This window comes from Geotrypetes seraphini, chromosome 3 (assembly GCF_902459505.1).
Source record: "Geotrypetes seraphini chromosome 3, aGeoSer1.1, whole genome shotgun sequence".
NCBI classification, from domain to species: Eukaryota; Metazoa; Chordata; class Amphibia; order Gymnophiona; family Dermophiidae; genus Geotrypetes; species Geotrypetes seraphini.
Window position 1 is genome coordinate 324,482,547 of NC_047086.1, and position 22,241 is coordinate 324,504,787.

The following is a 22,241-nucleotide window of genomic DNA, read 5'->3' on the forward strand; positions in this document are numbered from 1 at the left end:
AGGGCCGCAATCCAGTCGGGTTTTCAGGATTTCCCCAATGAATATGCATTGAAAGCAGTGCATTCACATAGATTCTTGCATATTCATTGGGGAAATCCTGAAAACCCAACTGGATTGCGGCCCTCAAAGAGGGACTTTGAGACCCCTGCACTAAACCATTCTATGTAGTTTTGCCATTTGTGCACAGTAAGCACATCTTTATTTATTATTTTTTAGGGGGGGGTGTCAGGGTGGACATATCCCTGACACACACACCCCCTCCAAATTTTTATTAATTTGCAATATTTATATTCTCGCATTATCCAATGTCCTAGGTCAGGGGTAGGCAATTCCGGTCCTCGAAAGCTGGAGCCTGGTCAGGTTTTCAGGATATCCACAATGAATATGTATGAGATGGATTTGCATGCACTGCCTCCTTGAGATGCAAATCTATCTCATACATATTTATTGTGGAGATCCTGAAAACCTGACCTAGCTCCGGCTCTCGAGGACGGGAATTCCCTACCCCGGTCCTAGGTGGATAGCAAAATGAAAACATACACAATAAAAACAAATAAAAATATTTAATTTAATTTGTTTATCTGGCAACCAATGCTGATCTTAAGGAGAAGAGTGATACGATAATGTTGAGAAACCTGCGACAACACTCTTGCTGATACATTTTGGGGATGATTTTACAAACGGCATCCTGAATGGAGGCGGCAGTAAGCATCCTACCGCTGTCTCAGCAGTCCATCGGGATGCTTTTTTTTTTTTTAATGGATGCAGCGAATGACACCTATATCGTAGGCGTCTGTCTCATGCCTACGGAGATGCATAGGGATGCTTACAGATGCCCAAGGCTGACATGGGCGTAGTTTCCACCAGAAGTGGCCTTGTCCCTATGTATCTCCTCAGACGCGAAACAGATGCCTTAAATGTAGGCCTGTAAAATGCTGGCCTCCATTTAAGACATCTGTTAGAAAAAAAAAGATGCGATTCTTTAAAGCAGTGGTATTCAACCCAGTCCTCAAGGACCACCTGGGCCAGTCGGGTTTTCAAAGTCTCTGTCATCCATATTCATTGTGGAGATCCTGAAAGCTGGACTGGCCAGGTAGTCCCTGAGGACTGGGTTGAATACCACTGTTTTAAAGGACACTGATGTGTGATTGATACATGATCAGTGGCCAAGATCGTCCTTTAGAGAATCAGACCCTTTGAGTTACCTGCAATGCTTTGATCAAACTTTTTGAAACTCCTGTAAGAAGACCATTGCTGTAATCAAAGTGGGGAATTACTGTACTCTGGATAACCAACTGAAAATCAGGAGGCGAAAGTAATTCTCTTAATCTTCTAATTAGTTTCATTTTGTAGAAAACAGTACTGATGATTTTCTACACATGAAACTTTAAGCTCAAAGAGGAGTCTACATAATTCCTAAGTTTCTCATTTTATTAAAACAGGAATCCTTACATCCTTGATGACAAAATCTAGAGAATATGGATGCACTAATCAGCTAGTGTGCTGACATTACTGCCACGCTAACTGGTTATTGTGTCCATAACATAGGAGCCTTAGTATCTCCTAAATAGGAGGCAGTAAGGTCCTGACTATAAATGGCACCTGAAGTTAGGTACCTAGATCGTACCGCCTATGAGACCTAGGTGTCTAACTTAATTTTCTTAATTCAAAGTGACAGGGGATGGCATTGGAGGGGGAGCCGAGGCCGGCGTGGGTTGGAGCTGTTGCGTTGGCAAAGGGCTAGAGGTACAGGGTGGGAAAGGGAAGATGCACGTGTAGCAGGGGAGGGGTGGGAAGGAGCAGGAGGAGGAGTGGTGCTATTCCCCCCCCCCCACAAGACAGAATCCAGGGTGGTCCACCCCCTTCTCCTCCCCTTTACTATGCCACTGGGGTTGAGAACCTCTGATCTAGCTTTTTGCTGTAATACTACGGAAAATCAGATAATACTTCTCAGAACTGGACTTCACTCAGTTACTCAGTGCCTTCATCATCTCCATTATGGACTACTGCAACGTGCTCCTAAATGGGTTCACTGCAAAAAATGCCTCCATTGACTATAACAAGTACAAAATGCTGCCATCCGACTCCTAAAGAATCTCCACATGCACGACCCGATCGTCCCTGCGTTGTGCGCTGCCAGTCAGCAAATGATGTATATTCAAAGGCCTAGTGATGACCTACAAACACTTCCATGACATGGTACCAGCCTCCAAACCCCCGCCCTCCACCCTGAATCGACCGCTTCGCTCACAAGAAGAAAAGTGACTACATGCGCCCTCAGGACACGCCCTCTGCCTTGAGAGTTTCCCTAAATAGATCTTTCTCACACTACCTACTCACTTCTGAAACCAATTACCTACCAGCATAAGATCATTAGAAGGCCTATTGAACTTCAGGAAAGCTATAAAAACTCACCTCTTCTCCTGATCCTCTATGACACATGTGTCACATATGACACAAGGCCCGCGGGCTGAATCTGGCCCGCCTGGCCATTGACTGTGTGCCTTACACTACATCAGGAGTATCCAACTCACGAGCCGCAGGCAGCCGGCTTGAGGGCGATGTAGCATTTTGTTCATTGCCGCCCCCGGATGTTTACTTTCTGGCCAGCTCCTTCCTCCTCACTGCTATACTCGTTACTCTGCACAAATCTTTGGGCGGCAGTGGCGGTTGAACCGGAAGCCTTCCCTCTGACGTTGCGATGTCAGAGAGAAGTCTTCCAGCTCAGCCGTGAGATGAGTGTGGCAGTGAGGAGGAAGGAGCTGTCCAGAAGGTAAACCGGACACCAGAAAGTAAACTGGAGGGAGGCACAGAATGGAGAGAGGGAGAGGGGCGTGTTGGGACTCAAGAAGGAAGGAGCAAAAATTTCAGACAAATAATGGAAGGAGAGAGGGGTATGAACTTGGGACATACTGTAGAATGAAGGGAAGGAGGGAGTGGAGCATGAGTCATAGGATGGAAGAATGGAGAGATTGAGGGAAAGATGCTAAGGTGAGGGAGGGAATAGAAAGCAAGAGAGATGGTGCACATGGGGAGATGAAGAAAGAGGAGAATTACTGGGCAGAGAGATGGAGGGAGAGAGAATTATTGGACATGGTGGTGGGAGAGGAGTGAGATAGAGATGCATGGAGAAGAAAGAGATGTCAGATCTCTGGAATGGAAGGGAAGGAGAGGAAGAGAGAGATGCCAGATCATAGAGAGGAGAGGAGAGAGATGTTAGACCTCGGGAAGAGGGAGGAAAGGAAAGAGATACTAGACAATGGGAAAGGACAGAGATTCCAGGCTAAGGGAAGGAGAGGAGAAATATGCCAGGCCATTTGAGGGGGAAGGGGGAAGACAGAGTTGTCTGACCATGGGAGAGGGATAAGATGGTGCACAGCAATGGGTGCAGCAGAGAAGAGATAAGAAGAAATGCCTCATGGAAATAGGGGAGAAGAAAGAGGGAGGAGATGGTACACACGGATAGATGGGAAGGGAAGCCATGGAAAAGTAGGTAGATTTTGAGAAGAAAGTTGAATGTTAAAAGTTAATGCTAAAGATGGATGTATAACTACGTTAAGGGAATACAGGGACTTATGTATCAATACTAGTCAGTAAAATAGCTATAATGATAAATAGGAGACTGACTATAATGGTGATAATTACCAGTGAGGAGAAAGCAGCTGACACTTTGAAAAAATGCTCAGAAAAGTGAAACTCCTCTTAAGGGAAGAGTTTACCGTCCAGTCATTGCATTAGTACATGAAACATCACTTTCTGACCACTGGTAAAATATTGAATTGTTCTTGCAAGCTCAACATGACACAACATGGCTGCTGAAAGCAGTGTTCTGGAGCAGTTGCAGTCTCTTAGTCACATATTGAACTCTGTTTTAAAATGAACTACGATAGTCAAGATGACTGGAAACCAGCACGTGAATCAAAATGGGTTGCATCTTTTTTCCAGAAAGGGCTGAAGAGATTTGATTTGGTGCAAAGCAAAATAATATGATTTCATTACAGAAGCAGTTGTTGATGCGTGTTCTAGAGAATGACACGGGGACAAATTTTTCCCCGTCCCCGCGGGAACTCATTTTCACATCCCATCCCCACAATTTCTTTTCCTGTCCCTGCCCCATTACTGCAAACTCCGTTCTCATCTTCACAAGCCTGAAAACCTTTAAAATCCTAAGTGTCTGAGGCTTGTGCAGTTAAGGCAGAGCTTACAGGAATGGGGCAGGGACAGGGCAGTGACAAAACTCGCAGGGACGGAGAAAAATTTGTCCCCATGTCAGCCGTGTGCACAGTCGTGCACTTTAGGAAATGCAGTCCTCTCTGTATTTCCCAAGACAGCAAAGGGGATTAATAGAACTCTTCTGCACAGTACCGGGTAAAGCTTTGGATTCTTGCCCAGAAATAGCTAAGAAGAAAAATTTAAAAAAAAAAAAAAATTTAAATTGAATCAGGTTGGGCAGACTGGATGGACCATTCAGGTCTTTATCTGCCGTCATCTACTATGTTACTATGTCATGTTACATATAAAGTTCAGTTGCTACCTTTCCTTGTACAAGTATTCTACATTGCCATAAATTAAAAATTCTTGGCCCAGTAGTTGTTTCCCCCGATGTCCCGGTAACATCTTTTCCAATACTCTTCCCTTCCCTCCTTTTCATATCCCTTTCTTTCTTTGCAGCCACGATCCTCTTTTATTCATTCTTTCAACTCCCCTTTTTCCGTTTATCCATCTACTCTTTTTTAAAATTTTATTGTAAACCAGTTTGTTACACCTGATTGCAAAACTTGGTTGAAAGAAAGAAATAACAAGATACATTTTTACTGCAGCCTTGAGTTCTTGAATTATTAGGATTATTTGGAATGCGTTTGTTTTATTCATTCTGAGTGATGTTTTATATGGGTCACTTTGCCTCTGTGATCCTGACTGAAATACAGATCCTGCTTTTCCTTGTGGAGCACAGCCAGGAGCCAGGACAATGAACAGTGTTTGGTCAAAGTACTTAATGAAAAGTAAAAAAAGAAATATATATTTTAACACTTAAGTACAGTGAAGAACACATTAAAATTTACTTAAGTAAATGTAAAACTAAAGGTTATTGCCTAATATAATACTTTTTGAGTATAAAGTATATGTACCGCAACTCCAATGTCTGTTCACCAAGAATTGCTACCAGCTTCAGCTTCATCTCCGCTTTAAAGTGACCCAACTCATAACTGTTCTGTTTGGCTGGAAACCAGCAGCCAGTTCCAACACAGGCAACTCCACTGTTCTTGTGGAGGAGCATAATAAAAAAAAAACCATTTAAGTCCCCTTTTGGCCTAGGCCCTAAATTCTGAAAGTAGAAGCAGGGAAAATGTCCATTCTCCAAAAAAATAAAAAAACGTCCAAAAGGAGGGTTTTTTTGATAATCGCCTACCTCTATGTTCAGCTGTTTAAACGCCCAGACCACTACTACATCTACACTTACAACAGAATAAAGAACCCCAAAAAAGCCTAAATCCCAAACACCCAAAACCAGACCTTTTAGGCGAAGAAGCGATCCACCCCCCACCCTCGATCAGCTCAGGCAGGTGGGAGCCCAAGCCCTCCTGCCTGAAAAACCCCCACCTTCCCCGACACAATTGGGGCAGGAGGGAGCCCAAGCCCTCCTGCCCCGGCAAAACCGTGAACCCCCTCAGCAATGATCGGGGCAGGAGGGAGCCCAAGCCCTCCTGCCCTGATGAAACCGTGAATCCCCGCAGCAATGATCAGGGAAGGAGGAAGCCCAAGTCCTCCTGCTCTGGCGAAACTGTGAACCCCCCCCCCCCCCGATACCCACTAAGATATGGGCAGGAGGGATCCCAGTCCCTCCTGCCCTCGATGCACCCAACACCCCACCCCCCGATCTCCCCCAAACCCCCCCTTGGCCCCCCCGAAGCCCGAGACCTCCCAACCCCCCGTCCCTTAACAACGCTGGACGGACGGACAGGTCCCAAGCTTGTCCATCCGGCAGGCCCGCCATCCTCAGAATGGCGGGCCTTAGGGCCTGATTGGTCCAGTCACCTCAAGCCCCGCCCACAGGTGGGGCCTTAGGAGCCTGGGACAACCAGAATTGGCCCAGTTGCCATAGGCCCCCTCCTGTGGGTGGGGCCTTAGGCACATGGACTGGGTTAGATTTCACGGTTTTGTAAAATGGGGGGGTTAATGTTGAATGTGCGTAACAGTGCCAAGTGACAGGCATTTGGAGATGCAGATTTCCAATAAGAGCTATAGAAACACATGTTGCTTCTGAGCAACAGTGCCAAATAAAGGGTTAACTGCAATCATCCAATGTAACTAGGTAGAAATAGTAAAAATTGGCAAATTTATTCAGTAAAAGTAACAAATGTTATCGTGTACTTCTTTACAAGTAAAAGTTACGAAACTTTTATTTAAGTACGGTAATTAGTTGCATTTATTTAGTTACTATAAAATACTGACAATGAATGACACACAATGATCTCAAACTTTAGTTTTCAAACTCCGAATTATAATAAACAAGCTTTTAATTCTCCCCTTTTAATTAAGCCATCATGAGAGCTAAGGGTATGTTGCAATGGCAGTGGTAGTGTACGATAGCAGCTCTGAAATAACCTTAATCATATTTTTGGCTTATCTTTGAATTCCCTTGGATATCATCATTGCAAATGCATTACAGACATTGGAACAATTATGTTGATGATGCGTGAAGGGCTGTATTATGAAGCTGATTCAGTGAGGCTTTTGCTTTTCTTTGAGTAAACACTGTAATGAATCATGCCCTATGTCACTTTAATTTTGATATTTACTGCTAATGCTCAGCCTCCTGGGTATCTATTTTGCATGTTAACTAATTGGTGAGGTTTGGAAGAATCAACTGAGCAGTCAGAAGAATATGACCATACCTGCTGTTGAATAGCCAAATGCATGACCGGCTATGGTTTGTTTTTCTTTTTGTGTGGAGGTGCAGCCTATTGGTTCGTGCAGTGGTCTGAGAGCCTAGGGAGCTGGGTTCAATTCCCACTGTAGTGCCTTGTGACTCTGGGCAAGTCATTTAACCTTTCATTGCCCCAAATTCAAGCCCCCATAAGGAAAGACCTACATGTAATATATGTACCACAGAAAGATCAAACTCATGACCCCAGTGCGACCAGGGGTCTGCCTTAAGTTTCAAGTTTATTAGAATTTTATATACCGCCTTTCAAGGTTATCTAAGCGGTTTTACAATCAGGTACTCAAGCATTTTCCCTATCTGTCCCGGTGGGCTCACAATCTATCTAACTTACCTGAGGCTATGGAGGACTGAGTGACTTGCCCAGGGTCACAAGGAGCAGCACAGGGTTTGAACCCACAACCCCAGCTGCTTGTGCACTGCAGTAGATAGGCCTCATCAACCTTCATACTTCTGCTGTTTTCCATGGGCTGTACCCTCCATTTCCTGGAGTCAGGGTCCTGATACTTGTGATGGCTAAAGTGTGAATAACTCCTATCAAAAATGGACAGTTGCACCTAGGGTTACCATATTTGGAGCCTCACGAACCTGGACGCATGGCCCCCCCCACCCCATTCTGCCCCCATCCCTGCCTTGTTCTGCCTCCAGCCACATTACATTCTTCCACAAGTCCCGCCCCATTCCACCCCCAGCCCCGCCCTCCCCTCCCCTAAAAACCTCATCTTCTTCCCTGACAAGCTCCGGCCGCATCTGTAGGGCCTTGAGCATGTGCGGATGTGTGTGACATCATCCGCACATGCTCAGAAGCTCTCCAGATGCGGCCGGAGCTCGTCGGGGTCTTCCAAAACCCGGACAAACTGCCAGGTTTTGGAAAGTCCATCCAGGAACCTGGACAGTCCTCTAAAAAGAGGACATGTCCGGGTTTTCCCGGTAACCCTAGTTGCACCCCCAAGCCCTATGATAAGCACCCTTGCAGTGTTTAACACAATCAATTTTATTTTCATAAAGTAGCATGTAATGCTATTTACTAGGGCTGCATTTTGCTTAAAATTTTTAATCACATGATTAAAATTTTTTATCTCGCAATTAATTGTGTGATTAAAGGTGGGGCACGGCCAGCAGTCCAATGAGAGGGGGCACAAGAGGGGACTGTGGAATCATGCATTTCCTCTCCCTCCTTCCCACATTAGGTGTCATATCTTTGCTGGTGAGGATGTTGAAGCCCCGCTAGCCCCAATAAAATCCACTGCCAAAGTTCCTGTTTCCTACTTGTACTACCTTAAGAGCGAGGAAGTCAGCAGGGTGTTTCCTAAATGTACTACCTTAAGAGCGAGGAAGTCAGCAGCAATGTTCCCTCTAAGGATTGATGAGGTGTGTGCAAAAAAAAATATGCATGAGCGACAAGTTACATATTCCACAAATTTATGAGCAGGCACGGAGGACGCATTTGTAAACAAATGTAGTTTATCCTTGTACTCCTTATGTATTTTTAATCATCTATGGATATGTTTGTATGTTTATTGTTCAAATGGTTTTATTTATTTCCCAAAATTTATTTTTGTTATACACATTGAAAATATTTGATATTGCGTTTAAATCAAAATCTCAATAAACTTGAAACTTGAAATGAGTGCCCATGAGATTGTGGGAGGGTTAAATACTCAAAACTTAGAAGAATAACAATTTACTTAAAGTTTTTGCTTCTCCAGCTTTCTGGTATCTTTACATAATGCAGTGGTGTACCTAGCATATGTAACACCCGGGGCCCATCATTTTTTGGCACCCCCCCCCCATCTGTACGAAAAACATGATTTTTAGTAACAAGCCACACGTCACACGTCACCTAGGAAAAGGCAGCATCTTACATATTGCAGTGAACAGTACATCAATACACCCATTGTAAAACTAAACAAGCCAGACCAACACAGATCAATCCTACACCGTCAATCCTAACAGAAAACTATGTCTTTCGAACACACAGAACACACCTTCGCCTAGTATGGAATATGTAATCACAAACTAACCCCTCCCATAGACAAAGGTTAAATTGAACCAGCAAGAAGCTGGACTCTGCATACAATGCTTCACAGAAACAGTGACACATGTCTCCTAAAGCAATAAATAAATAGAAATTTTTTTCTACCTTTGTCTTCTGTGGTTTCTGCTTTCCTCATCTTCTTGTAACTCTCTTCCTTCCATCCACTGTCTGCCGTCTCTTTTCCCCTATATGGCATCTTCTCTCCTTCTATGCCCCTTCCAGAAACTGTATGCCTCCCCCTTCCATCTCTCCTTTCACCCCCATTGGTCTGGCATCTCTCTCCTCTCCTTCCCTCTCCCACACCTCTCCTCTGCAATCCCTTTCCCTTTTTTCCCTCATTTCCCTTTTCAATTTATTTTCTGCATCTGTCTAGATTATGTTCTTACTACTCTCTCATCAATGTTCTTTTTTACTGTCTACCTAAAGCTTGCCACCTCTTTCCCTCACCCCTCCAGTGTTTCCCTAACTCAATCCTTTTCTCCCCATCATGTGTCCTCCTTTTATTTATCCCCTCCTTCCATCATATACCCTCTTTCTCCAACCCTTCCATCTAGTACCTTCTCCTCTCTCTGTCCACTTATCATCCAGCATCTGCTCCCCTCTTTCTCTCCTCCCATTTCCTTCTGGCATTTGCTCCCTTATCTCTCCCATCTGCACTTCCATCCAGCATAGGTTCCCCACTACCATCCAATGTCTGCCCTTTCTCCCTCCATCCACCCCTCTTCAATCAGCATCTTCCCCCTTTCTTTCCCTCCAATATCCTTCCCCCTTATGTCTCTCTCCTTTCTCTGTACATCAATTCCATCAGCACCACCCTTCCATACCACCCTGCCCCCTTTCTTTCCCTCCACCACTCTTCCATTCCAGCAGTCCTGCTCCTTTCTCTCCCTTCATGCAGCAAGGTCCCGCGATGATTGTAGCTGCCTGCTGCCAATCCACCCCACTCTGACGTACTTGCTCTAGAGCGGACTCAGCAGCTGCATGCTGGAAGGGCCCACGATGACTCGTCTGCTGGCTCTGCTCTGGAAGAAGTAAGTTACGTTGGAGGGGGTGGGCCCGGCAGACACAGGGAGTTGCGGCAAAGTCCCGCAATGATTGTGTCTGCCGGGTCCACCCCCTCCGACGTAACTTACTTCTTCCAGAGCAGAGCCAGCAGACGAGTCATCGCGGGACTTCCCCACACCTGCTCCCCCAAAATTGCCATGCTTCGGTTCCTCTTTTTTCTTCCTCCCTCCCCCCGCGGGACCCTGCAGCACCATCAACTCTTACTCCCTCTAACGCCGGCCCTGCAGCTCCGGACTTCCCCGCACCTTCCCCCCCCCCCCCCCCCCCGATCGCTATTATTTTAAATGTTATAGCGGCGGCGCTGTATCCATCAGTGGAGACGTCTAACCTCGGCCTGCCCCGGAACTCTTACTGCAGCAGCTGCCCGTCTAGGCAGGAACAGGAAGTCACTGTTGCAGTAAGAGTTCCGGGGCAGGCCGAGGTTAGATGTCTCCACCGCCAGGGTCGGAAACCAAACCCCCACCCCGACGTCCGATTCCTCCCCCAGCCTCCCCTTACCTTTGCGACGCGTGTGTGCGCTGTGACGAGAAACTTGTGCGCTGCGATGTAATATTTTGTGCGCCAGCGCACGCCAGCGCAGCTTAGCGGGAACACGGTGACGGTGTAAGCATGCTCAGTTCATGCATGAACTGTGCATGCTTAGGGAGAGCCCGTGTCAACGGCTGGAGGTACGTCACCGCAAATTGGCACATAACGAAATAAGATAACACTCTTTACAGCTACAGTGGCAAGATAACATTCGGAATTTAGGAAGTTGGTTGGCTGGGCTGAGAACTTTTCAGCACTCCCTCGTACAAGACAGGTGCTTGTCAATCTTCAGTTAGGCAATTTTTATAGAATTGCCCCTTGCAGCACCTAATGTGGACTAAGGCACTGATACGTATCAAAATCTTAGGTGCCCCCTATTTATGCCAGAGTTTTCGTGGCCTTAAAATTGGCACCTAAGTCCAATTTGGGTGCCTAGAAGCAAAACACTCTGCAGATCTGCCCATGTTCCACCATTAACTATACCCACTTTCTAGGAAATGCCTACCTGAATGCCCACCTGAAGTAAATGCCTACCTATTAATTTTAATTTTTGGCCAATTTATAAGTTCATTATTACTTTTTTTTTTTATAAATCTTTATTAATTTTTCATTCAAAAACAATGCATTAAAATATATATATACATATAATAAACTTCGAAATTACATTTTCATCAAACATAAAAGTACTTCAAAAATATTTCCCCCACCCCAATATAAGAACAAAACAAAATGCATTATTTCAGCAAAGATCATATTGAACTTATTCATCAGTGATGACATCAAAATACAATACCCCTCCACCCACCCACTCACCCTCCCTGGATGTGTAACTCAAATAAGAAATCAGGAGAATAATCCAGCTTATCAACTTTAACAAAATTTATCAATGGACTCCAAGTTAATTTAAATAACTTATTATTACCCAAAATTTCTGAGTTCATTTTCTCATATTTGTAGCATAAACATAAAGAATCCCACCAAAAGGGAAAATTAAGCCGATCCCAATTTTTCGTAACCATTTGCATGGCTATCCCAGTCATGATGACAAATAATCTACTTTTATATTTGTCTAAAGGAAGTTTAGATGACAACAAAGTACCACAAATAACCACCTCATAAGATAGCGGAATAGAAGATTCCAAAATCAAGTTGACTTGTCCCCAAATTGATTTCTAAAAGTTGAGTATCAAAGGACAATAGAACAACAAATGATCCAGTGTCCCTACTTCAAGATGACAGTGCCAACATCTATTAGACTTTGAACTGTCTAACTTTTGCAAACGAACAAAAAACTCTATGCAACAAAAAAAAAAAAAAAAAAACAAGTTTGTCTCATCCTCCAAGTCCAAATCCATGGCCATTGAGTAGCAGAAATCTGCTGCTTAATCTCAATGCTCCAAATGACTTTCAGACTAGTTTTAGGTTTCTTGTTCAAATATTCAGCTATTAATTTATACCACTTGGCTGCCTGATGCCCTAACAAATCTGTCTGGAAGTATAGGCCCAGCAAGCTATACTGAGATTTTAAATTTCTCCATTCAACGAACCCTTTCTGAATGGCCTGCTTCAACTGCAACCACTTATATGTTTGAGACTTTGAGATACCGAATAATTGTTGCAGTTGTGAAAAATCAAGCATTTTCCCATTTGATAATATATCATCTAAAGTATGTATTCCTGCCTGCAGCCCTTGCTTCCAGAGGATTTTAGACTCGCCAATTTGGATCTTGGAGTTCAATCATAAGGATTGACACGTGGATTGTTGTACTGGTATAGATGTTAAATTATCAATAAATTTTAAGGTTTTCCAGGTGGCAAATAGAATACTATTGTCCTTGTAAATATGGGGTAATTTGATACTCAAAATGTGGCTCAATTGTAATGGGGACATAAGTCGCTGTTCTAAGATCAGCCAGTCCGGAAGATGTTCCAAGACTTCAGGAAGGATCCAATACATACCCTGCCACATAATAAAAGCTTGATGGTATCTATAGAAATTTGGAAAATTTATCCCTCCCCTTTACCCGCCGATTGTGGTTTTTGCAAAGATACTAAAGCTATAACAGCGGAACCTGGAGCGACCCGCTCTCGTATCAAACCTCCTACCACCCTACCCATCCTGGGTCCCAATAACACACTCAACACTGTCATTGGTGAAAACCTGGCTGCAGCCCTGTTTATTGAAATAAACAAATAACTTCAATAAATTACAACCATGCTTAACAAACAGGCATTGTAAACAACATTGTAACCAAAACAACTTGACCCCGAGCTACTATGGCCATTAAATGGCCCCCGACCCCGCCATGCTAGCAAGGGTCTGTAATATAATAATTAAATGGCCCCCGACCCCGTCGTGCTAGCAAGGATCCGAGGGGTAACATGTCTCCACATGCCCCATTGTCCAGGGTCATCCGACCCACCAGGCACGGCTCTGCACCGGCCCACCGCTCATCCCATGATGAGCCCAGCAGCCAGTAGCTCGGGTTGCCGCCCCTCACCCTACCCCTGCCCCTGAAATTCCGGATAGTGGGTGGATGGGTGGGAAGCTGCCTTGGAGGACCCGGCGACCGTTTGGGTCCTCCCGCTCCCCCCTCTTTATCTGCTCTCCCATTGACCCCCTCGCTGCGGCTGCAGCCAATCAGGAACCCTCCCTCCGGCGGGAAGATTCAATTTTTTCCATACCCTATCTCCTTGGCAACCCTGCCCCCCTCTTCCTTTGAAAGGAATGGGAATGAATCAAATAAGCCTTTTACAGAATGTACATTTAATGGAAGAACCTCTGATTTACTCCAATTTATTTTATAACCAGAAAATTTGCCAGATCGACCAATCAATTCCAGTAAATGCGGGATGGTAGATTCAGGATTCTTCAAATGAAGCAAAATATCATCTGCATAGGCCGAAACCTTATAATCTTGACCTGCATATGGAATTCCCTGTATCTCCTTTGCCTGCTGAATGGCCAACAAGGGTTCCAAAACAATATCAAAAAGCAAAGGAGATAAGGGACATTCTTGTCTAACTCCCCTCTCCAGAGAAAAACGCTCAGAAAATGTATTATTAATATATAGCCTGGCAGAAGATGAACTATACAAGGTTTGAATCATTTGAATAAATCTAGACCCTATTCCAAACCAATGCATTACTTGATACATGAAAGTCCATTCCACACGATCAAAGGCCTTCAAGAAGTCAGAGAAGGCCGGATCGTCCATTGTTTTTGCTAAATTTAACATATGTAAAGCCAATTTAGTATTATTTGAAGAATGTCTTTGAGCAACGAAACCTGTTTGGTGTATACCAGTCATATAAGGGAGAGCCTTGGCTAATCTTTGAGCCAATAACTTAGCCAAAAGTTTTCCATCCACATTAATTAAAGAAATACACCTGTAGTTTGAAACTTCAGCAAAACAATGGTTAAAGATTCCGCCATAATACCTGAAATACAAACCTTAGTCAGTTGTGATTGATATAAATTTAAAAGATGAGGTAATAATATAATTTGAAATGATTTGAAAAACTCCATTGTAAATCTATCATTACCTGGTGCAGAAAAGAAATCAAAACCATACTATTCAAGAAATACATCCTAATTTCCTAACCCCACTCTTCTCCCCTCTCTCCCCTTCTTAGGATCCTCCCTTCAAAATGTGATTTAGACCTAACGCCTTTAACTGTATTCCTCTTCCTGAAAACGTCCAGCTATCGTTTAGATGTATTAGGCCCTACGTCGTTAATTGTATTCCTATTCCTGGAAATGTCCAGTTATCTTTTTGTTGTAATCCGCTTAGAACTGCAAGGTACAGGCGGAATAGAAGTCATTAATGTAATGTAATCTAGCTCTGAGGGACTTCAACGCTGCATGGAGTTCCTTAAGTGATATAGGCTTTCCTTTTATATGCTTGGGAATTTTTGGCCCATTAATTAATTACTCATTAACAGTGCCAATTAAGCTAATTAAAAAATTAAGCTAGGTGCCTTGATCAGCTAGGAGTGCCAATCTAGGTGCATAACATCAGACACCGTTAATAGAATCTAGGCCTTCGTTCCAAACTGAAAGTAAAAAATGGCAAAACTTCTCCCTTTGGCTTCTGGGAGACTTTCTCTTCCTTGATTTCTGACTTTTCCCCCCTTTATTTTTCCACCCTTAGTAGTCCCACCCTTTTATTTTTCTTCTCTCCTCCCCCCTTTCTATTACTTTCTTTTTATTATACAATGGTATAACACACATTTAAGAGGAATTAATATGTTCACCTTTGACTATGATATGATATTATTGTAATTTCTCTTTTTGTATTGATGATATCACTTTTGCTGTGGTATTGGTTTCTTTTTATATTTTGATAAAATTTTCAATAAAATTTCTTGGAAAAGAAAAGAAAAAAAGTAAAAAATGGCAATCATGCTGTCAATTGCTCTCCAATCAAATAAGAAAATAACATCCATCTTGTCTTCCATTCAAGCAGAGAACTGTCATAGATCTTACCAAAAAATTGACCATTGCAAATGTATATTCAGTCCTGACAGTTCTTCTGTTTTCAGCTGATATATCCACCATTGCTCGTGCTAAGTAAGCCACCTGTCACGGTCTCTACTTCAATAATTGGCGGGAACATGCTCAATGACAAAACGCCGTAGCTGTTCAAATCTATGCTGACTTGTTGTAAAGTGAGGCTCTCAACTTTTGAAGTGTAATACAAGACTTATATACAATCATGCAGATTTATGCCCCAGAATGGGAGGTCCCCTGTTTAGGTTCCAGGGATAGGGTTACTCTCCTCTTCCTTAATATTGATGGTCAGGATGAAGTCTCTGAATGTTTGTAATGCTCAGGGGCACTTATCTGGTTGCCAGATAAGTATTTTTGAATATCGGCCTCTAAAATATTTTCTACTCTTTAATCCCTTAGGGTCAAGGTTCAAGGTTCAAGGTTTATTAACATTTGATTTATCGCTAAATCTGTTTACAAAGCGATGTACAAAATAAAACATAAAATATAGGGATACAAAATTAAAACTCAATAACATAAGTTTAAGACAGGACAAACTTGAGGTAGAGGGAAAGAAAGGGAAATTCTATAAGAAGCGCCCAAAAGTTAGGCACCGATATAGGCACCGTTCAGCGCGATTCAAGTACAGTTGGCTGCTGTTTAGTGAGGCGCCTAATAAATAGGCCAGCTCTAGGCACAACTAAAAGTTAGGCGGCTATGCGAGCTCTTAAGCACGCTTAAGAGCAGCGATTCTGTAACACGGCGCCTAACACATAGCCACGCCTACACCTAACATGCATAGCACCTATTTTTTTGAAGGCCACCTAAATTTTTAGAGGCTCCTTGTTACAGAATCACTCTTTCTCGATAGGCGCCTAAGTTTCAATTATTGCTGATTAAAAAGCTTAATTGGCCTTGGTGTTCAATTTTGATAGGCGCCTATCTAGTTGGACACCTCCAAAATAGATGCCTAACAGGCACTGGTTGCAGAATTTGGGCCTTAATGGCTTGCATCTCCGGATTCCATCAGTTCATAGGTGCATTACCAATTGACAAGAAACATAGCCTTCTTCTGCATTTCGTCCGCACTTTAGAATTCACTTCCCCATCATTTTTGAATAGAACCATCCGATCAAAAAATTTAGATTCCCATGGAAAACCTACCTATTTGAGAAGGCCTTTATTCTCCAACTAGATGGGCTTGCCCATCCTGGAATTTACTGATCTCTGCAAGTCTCCTTGTCTTACCTGTTTGCAATCAATCATTTGATGTCATTATTTTTGCTCTACTGCCTCTATATGTGCTGTTCTCTTATTAATTGGCATTCCTTTTCAGATCTGATTTTAATTTTAACCTTATTTTGTTATATTTTGAACTGCTCTGATATTATTTTAAGGAAGGGTATATAAAATTAAATAGAAACCTGACAGTAGATAAAGGCCAAATGGCCCATCTAGTCTGCCCATCCACAGTAACCATTATCTCTGAGACCCCACCATAAGCTATACCATGTTCCATTTCCACACAATAGCTGAATATGGCTTCTGAGTGAATTACAGCATCCACAATGCATCAAGGGATTTTTGTATGCCTGTAAAACAAAAGAAAATTTCAAATCAAATCTGGCCTTATGTACCTTGAAATATCCAAACTGAGGTCCCCTTTTACAAAGCCATAGAAGCAATTCCTGGCATGGCAAATGTGACAAAGCCCATAGAAACTGAACGGGCTTCATTGCATTTGCCACACCAGGAATCACTACTGTGGCTTTGTAAAAGGGGCCCTAAATATTTTTAAAGCACCTCTTAATCTATTGAATATTATGAGTTGTGCTAATTAATATTCTTGGCTTTAGTGAGCAATTAGCTGCCAGTATTTTAATTCCAGTACAGATTTAGCAACAGAGATTTTTTTGAAAAGGCTGTTTGATCAAAACACAACTAAAGTTTTTAGCCAGTGGCTAGCATTACATAAATAGAACTGAATGGAAAAAAAATGTGTACATTATTATTAAATTCTCGTGAAATGCTGTTGAAGAAAGATTGCATCCCAGTAGCAACCTATCATTCAAGTCACCAAAGCAATTTAGAGTGATATCTGTATAAGGCAATGCTATGCTAGATAAAATTTGAAAAGGAAATCCATTCAAACTCAGTCATTCAAGAAGAGATTAGCTACTTCACAGAGGCACTTTTTTTTAGTTAAAATCTTTTTATTGATTTCCACTATAGTCCTTTATGTAATAACTAGTCTTTAAGCCCGTTACATTAACGGGTGCTATGTCCTTATTGCCCCCAGTGCCTTCTTCCTATGTCTTTAGTGCCCCTACTGCCTACTTCCCATGTCCTTTATGGCCCTTTCTATGTTCTTACTGCCCCCCAGTGCCTCCTTCCTATGTCCTTAGTGTCCCTTCCTATGTCCTTAGTGCCTCCAGTGCCTCCTTTGCATGTCCTTAGTGCCCCTTCCTACCGTGTTTCCCCCATTATAGAACCTCCTCCTTTAGTAAGACACCCCCCTTTTTTTCCCCACCTGGGAAATATAAGCCCCCCCCCCCCGAAAATAAGGCACTATTTGGCAAGCATGTCTTGGCGATCCAGAGTACTGGTACAGTACCGTATGCGTGGTCACACAACTTCCTGCTTCCGCTGTCTAGGAAAACAAGCCCAGGAACAGCCTCTGTACACCGAGGCCCTGATTCTCCAAAAGTGCGTCCCGATTTTAGGCAGCTGTAGACGTCCTACAGCTGTCTAATCAGCCAATCGGGATGCACGTTTTTAAAAAAAAAATGCTCCCCAGGCAGGCCGCCCGGGAGAGGCGTCCTATACTAAACGCCGATTCTGTAACCGGCGTCTTTAGAGAATCGGGTTAAATTAGACGCGGCCGCTATACTTATGGCAGCAAGGGATCTCCCTGCTGCAATATGTATAGCGGCCGCGGTTGTTGCGGCCGCCTGTCCCAACACCGACAGGAGAATGCCTAACTCCTCCTGTCGGAACCCCGGAACCCCCTCCCCCCCCAAACTCGTAATCGCCGACAGGAGGATGCCCAACTCCTCCTGTCGGAACCCCGGAACCCCCTCCCCCCCCAAACTCGTAATCACCGACAGGAGGATGCCCAACTCCTCCTGTCGGAACCCCGGAACCCCCTCCCCCCCAAACTCATAATCGCCGACAGGAGGATGCCCAACTCCTCCTGCCGGAAAGCCCAACGACCCCCCGCCCCAACTAATCTCCCTCCCCCAACTAACCTTTCAATGTTGGTCAGCTGGACGGGTCTTGCTGCCGTCCAGCCGACGGGTCCGCCTCGTGGAAATGAGACGGCACGCCCCTTCCCAGCCCATCCCCGCTAAATGTAAGGCCTGATTGGCCCAGGCTGTAGAAGTCTGGACCAATCAGGCCTTAGGCATAGCGGGTCCGCCCATCCCCACTAATCCTAAGGCCTGATTGGCCAAGGTGCCTAGCCTGGGCCAATCAGGCCTTAGATTTAGCGGGGATGGGCTGGGAAGAGGCGTGCTGTCTCATTTCCACGAGGCAGACCCGTCGGCTGGACGGCAGCAAGACCCGTCCAGCTGACCAACATTGAAAGGTTAGTTGGGGGAGGGAGATTAGTTGGGGCGGGGGGTCGTTGGGCTTTCCGGCAGGAGGAGTTGGGCATCCTCCTGTCGGCGATTACGAGTTTGGGGGGGAGGGGGTTCCGGGGTTCCGACAGGAGGAGTTGGGCATCCTCCTGTCGGCGATTACGAGTTTGGGGGGGAGGGGGGTCCGGGGTTCCGACAGGAGGAGTTGGGCATCCTCCTGTCGGCGATTACGAGTTTGGGGGGGAGGGGGCTCAGGGTTCCGACAGGAGGAGTTAGGCATTCTCCTGTCGGTGTTGGGACAGGCGGCCGCAACAACCGCGGCCGCTATACATATTGCAGCAGGGAGATCCCTTGCTGCCATAAGTATAGCGGCCGCGTCTAATTTAACCCGATTCTCTAACGACGCCGGTTACAGAATCGGCGTTTAGTATAGGATGCCTCTCCCGGGCGGCCTGCCTGGGGAGCATTTTTTTTTTTTAAAACGTGCATCCCGATTGGCTGATTAGACAGCTGTAGGACGTCTACAGCTGCCTAAAATCGGGACGCACTTTTGGAGAATCAGGGCCTTAAATGATTTTCTGGTTTGTGATACAGTTTTTTCTGGTTTGTGATACAGCTTTTCTGGTTTGTGATGACCTGTACCATATACAGGTAATAAATGTCTTTTTTTCAGCAATAAATGTGTACTGTATTCTTCTTCATGGAAAAATAAGACATCCCCCTGAAAATAAGACCTTGTGCATATTTTGGAGTTTTTAAAAATATAAGACAGTGTCATATATTCGGGGAAACAGGGTATGTTCTTAGTGCCCCCAGTGCCTCATTCCATGTCCTTAGTGCCCCAGTGCCTCCTTCCTATGTCCTTAGTGCCCCTTCCCATGTCCTTAGTGCCCCCAATGCCTCCTTCCCATGTCCTTAGTGCCCCCAGTTCTCCTTCCTATGTCCTCCCTCACTGCCTTCCAGCCTTTGTCCCACCCCCCTCCCCCGAAGCTAGCCAGCCTACCTCCCTCCCTCTCTTCTGCGCTAAAGCCAGCCTGCCTGCATGACTCCTTCCCTCCAGCGCCAAAAGCCGATGCCTGTCCCCCTCTCCTTACCGGTCCCCGCAATTGCTACCTACCTACTGTCTGTGCCAGCGGTCAGCCGTTGCTGCAACTAAGACCGCCACACACTAGCAATAGGAGAAGCGTCGAAAACCGCTCAGCTGAAGGAAACCGCCGCGCTTCTCCTACATTGCTGTGGAAACGTGCTGCAGGCGTCAGAAACAGCTGCTCCTACTGCGCATGCAGCGCCATGGATTACGGATCACGGACGCATGAATTTCCCACTGCACATGTCCATTAATAATAATAATAACTTTATTTTTCTATACCGCCAACAATCTTGAGACTTCTAGGCGATTTACATTGAAAGAGAGCTGGACAGTCAGCGAATTACAATATGCAGATAGTCATTGAATTACAGTATACAGAATCATAAGATGTAGCGAATTACAATATACAGATTGTTAGAATTTCAAAAGTATACGCAGGGGAGGACATGTTAGAAAGAAAAGAGATTGATTTAGAGATTGAAGTAGTTTTTATTTAGGCGATATATCTATTGAATAAGGCAGTTTTTATGGCTTTTCTAAAAGCGTTTTAGGTCAGTTTAGCTCCATTTATATAGACGTCTAACCAGTGTTTGCTTGGTACATAAAAGTTCTATCCAGAAAGGTTTTGTATTTACAGCCCGTAATGCTTGGATAAGCAAATAGTTTGCAGTTTCTAGTTTGTCTTGTAGGGCTGTAAAGTACGAAGTGTGGTAGCAGGTAGGTGGCTTTTATTATGTCTGATGATATACATAACCTGAATATAACTCATAACAAATTGTGTGCAGTCCTACCTTTATTTCATAGACATAAATACATCCACTAGTTTGCACATCTTACGAACAAAATAGGTCTCTGACATTTTATCAGCTTTAACAGTTTCAAACTTGCAAATCATACAAATGATATTCCAAAAATTAGTCAAAACCATTCAGTTGGAAACAGTGATATGCAGGGCTGCATATAACGACATATCCAACTTTTATTCATATATCATTAGCCATTCCAGAAAATGGACTGCTGTAGAAATTTTTACAGCATATAATAAATCATACAGATATTGAATAAGTGATGAAGTCATCTGCCATACTGCTGTCCAAAAAGACTATAAGAAGTTAAAGTAAAAGAGCATGTACACACAAGATTTTCTTTCAACTCACAAACGCAATGCAATTTATCTGGCAGCAATATAACCCTATACAATTTATTTTCTTTTCTTTTTTAAACATGTTTACTGAATTTTCAAAAAGTACACCCAAATATAACATAAAATAGTACTAATAAATATAATATCTCGACAAAATACAAAATTAACATACAGGGCTCCTTTTACAAAGGTGCGCTAGCGGTTTTAGCGCGTGCTTAGCGCACACTAAAATGCTGTGCACGCTAGCCGCTACCGCCTCCTTTTAAGCAGGCAGTAATTTTTCAGCTAGTGCGTGCTAATCTGATGCGTGCGCTAAAAACACTAGCGCACCTTTGTAGAAGGAGCCCTCAGTATATTAACCTAGTCAGTCTATATAGACAAGTTACAAGTTTAGCCTATGAAACAAAAACATAAAGCATAGTACACATAAACTACCATTACCACCTTAGAAAATAAGAAGGAGTTATGAGGGATTTCCAACTAAATTCCTACAGAATTCTTCCAGCGGGGCCCATTTCCTAGTAAAATTAGCAATATTGTTTTGTTTGCGAGCTATTATTTCTTCATATTTCCTGATTATACACAAGTGATTCCACCATTCATGAAAATTAAGTTTTGAATTAACCTTCCAGTTACAGGTAATATGATGAATAGCCAGAGCAATCAGAGTATCAAATATCTTGATGAGTGTTAATGGAATCGAAATATCAGGGTTTGAGGAGCGCAGAATGATGGTTTTATAGGAGATAGGTAGCAAGTTTCCCAATTGAGTTACAGAAAGTATTCTAGACCAAATGTTTGACCAGTATAATTGTACATTTGTACATTCATAAAGAAGAGGTATAAGAGTGACCGGTTGCAAGAGACAGGACCAACAGATCCCTGAAGAAACTGAAAGCGAAAACTTAGAAATTTTTGTAGGGGTTCAATAGGCCCTGTGTAAAGTAAAAAAATGTAGACTGACAAATTGAAGCTGACATAGTGGGCCGAGCTGATGAAGTCCAGAAGGAGTTCCAGTTTCTTCTTTTGCAATTCAAAAATCCTAAATTGTATTCTCCTGGAAATGTCCAGCTAGATTCTTTTGTAAACCGCCTAGAACTGCAAGGTACGGGCGGAATAGAAGTCATTAATGTAATGTAATTTATTTCCTCTGGAATTAATTTCAGTTCTTCCAACCAGATGTCATCAAAGGAGATATACAATTTCAGCGGCGTCCATAATATGAGATACATTATCAAGTAGTTTGTTGCGCCATTGTAAAGCATTTTTTGAAAATAATTGCAAACCCTTTGTGTAACAAAATTAAATGAGGTCTTTAATGTGCTTAAAAATGGTCAATAAATACTCTCTCCTTTTCCTTTCT

General features: G+C 43.6%; 1 protein-coding gene across 1 annotated transcript in view; it reads left to right on the top strand.

Annotated features, from left to right (window-relative positions):
• The window catches only part of SLC24A3 (solute carrier family 24 member 3), a 560,288-nt gene that overhangs the window by 465,497 nt on the left and 72,550 nt on the right, over positions 1 to 22,241 (top strand). The gene's annotated exons all lie outside the window — the stretch shown is intronic.